This window comes from Callospermophilus lateralis, chromosome 12 (assembly GCF_048772815.1).
Source record: "Callospermophilus lateralis isolate mCalLat2 chromosome 12, mCalLat2.hap1, whole genome shotgun sequence".
Classification (NCBI taxonomy): Eukaryota; Metazoa; Chordata; class Mammalia; order Rodentia; family Sciuridae; genus Callospermophilus; species Callospermophilus lateralis.
Window position 1 is genome coordinate 70,926,994 of NC_135316.1, and position 2,419 is coordinate 70,929,412.

General features: G+C 37.5%; 1 pseudogene; it reads right to left on the minus strand.

Annotated features, from left to right (window-relative positions):
* Positions 1–858: 858 nt before the first annotated feature.
* On the minus strand, positions 859–1,963 carry LOC143411613 (serine/threonine-protein kinase Nek7 pseudogene; annotated as a pseudogene).
* Between the last annotated feature and the right edge of the window lie 456 nt (positions 1,964–2,419).

The window sequence follows — 2,419 nt, forward strand, 5'->3', positions numbered from 1 at the left end:
TATACAAGGTGGCCCAAATTTTTTAAGTTTTCAATCTGAGAAATTGTTGGTATACTGAAAATTTCTCAAAAGGGAATTATGTTCTCAAAATCAAACACTAATGAACTCTAAATAAGAAAATAACTTGAATATAAAAATTTCTGAAGGGGAGCAGTCAGGACTTTAACAAAACATATGCTTACATTATAGTGTACAATGAGATAAAATGCCTTTAGATTTATAAAGAAATCTAGTACTGCAAAATTATTCAAATATGTTTCAAATGTACAAATATTAAAAACAAAAACCTTGAGCAAGGTGCAACTTTACACCAAACAAATCCTTAACCACTTTTTAAACGGATTCATTTATACCATTTAAATGCAGAGAATATCAGCGCTATTAAAGCAAAACAAAAACTTTTCAGTGTCTAACTCACATTTCATCCCCAAATCTTTTCACATTTAATAGTTGCATTTTGAATGTCAAAGCTGAGTTTTAAATGTTTCTCAAAGTCTGTTTACACTTATTAGCATTGTAGCTGTCAGATATGTAATTCTAAGAACTAAGACACATGCTTCAAATGTTAAAAATCACAAAAGTTCACAATGGTGTTCATTTCAATATCCATAAATGACTAAAAAGCAAAAGTCAAATATTCAGATACTTTTGATCAGGTTTCACACCCCTCCTCATGTGCGCCAAGTGCACTTCCAATCTTTGGCACTCAGTCTATCGGCAGAAAACGCCATAATTCTAAAAGCCTTTAGGTATGGGGGCGAAAAACTAACTTGCTTTCCTAACATGCATTTTCATAATCCTGAAGACATTCTGAGTTTCCATAAAGGTGATTTTGACTGGTACAAAATAAAGCTTACATGAAAACTGGTTAAGGATTCAAAGCACATTAGCTCTGAAAATACTAATCTTAATATCCAGACAAAAAGGGGAGAGGTATGATTTGCACAAAAATACTTTAAATATTTTCTTCATATTCTTCATGATCTTATGCGTGTTTAGCTGCTTGCAGTGCATGCGTGCATCCTCTTGGCCACATCATAGACATAGGTGATATCTGGTCGCTTCTCTGGATCCGGGTTGATACACATATTGACTAACTGTCGTAGTTCCTCTGAATAGTGATCTGAAGGAAGAGGTGGGTAGTCACACTGTTCTATCTTCTTACACAGTGAGTACAGATTCATTTTGTCACCATAGAAAGGACTCTGTAGGGCAGCCATCTCATATAGTAGACAGCCAAGAGACCAGATGCCAGATTTGAAGTTGTATCCATTTTCATGTATTCTCTCAGGAGACATATAATAAGGTGTGCCCACTAAAGAATGTGCAGCTGTGGTTTTTGAGCTGAAAAACCGACCAAGCCCAAGATCTCCAAGTTTTACCACGCCAGTGGCTGTAATGAACACATTAGCTGGTTTTATAGCTCTATGCATGACTCTTCGAGAATGCATGTGTTCCAATGCACTGCACAGCTGAACAAAGTACTTCCATACTGTTCTCTCAGGAATTAGCCTCTTCTGTTTCTTAAAATGCTTTATCATTCTGGATAGATCACCAGCATCTGCTAATTCCAAAACTATGTTTAGTTCATTATCTTCAATGAATGATGCATAATATTTAATTACATTTGGATGGTTGAGTTGCTTAAGGAGATCGATTTCTTTGATGCAATCAGCACGTGCTTTGGCATCCATTAAATCAAATATCTGTATTTTTTTTAAAGCTACTGCCACTCCATCCAACAGACAGGCTGCTCTATACACTTCACTAAATTGTCCACGACCAATCTTCTTTTCTATTGAAAGTTGGCTAATGTATTATAGCCCATATCCGGTCGTAAGGCCTTCTGTGGTTGAAACTGAGGAACAGGTGGCCCTTGCATTCCTTGTGATTGCTCATCCATTGTCTGAAGCAATAGGAATTTCAGAACTCAGGAAGTTGAGAGTTTTCCATTCTCCCGCCCTCGAGGGACACCCAGTGAGCCCGTGGCTCTGCTGGGCACCTCGGTGGAGAGGCCTGCTGGGCCAGGGGCTGAGGCTGCGAGGGCAGAAGCCTATAGGCCACCTCCCTCCGCGCCGCCCCCACGGACACTGCAGGCTCAGGAACCCACCCTGCACCATGATTTTATTTCTAAGGAAAACTGTGATGTAGCTTTATAGCATTGTTGAGAGGAACATAAATGTAACAAATTAAAAATATACTTTACAGGGAATATCATGAAATATAGCAAGAAAATTTTGGTTTATAATTAACCCATGTTTCTGAAAATATAGAGTCACATTTTAATTAAAAAAATGGATTTTAAATAATGGGTTCTAGGAACTGCAGTTGTAGCAACACTTTGATTTATTTTATACTTGTTTGCTATTGGAAAAACACATGTTTATGTCAAAGCACATCAAAGAATGTGCAGCTGTGG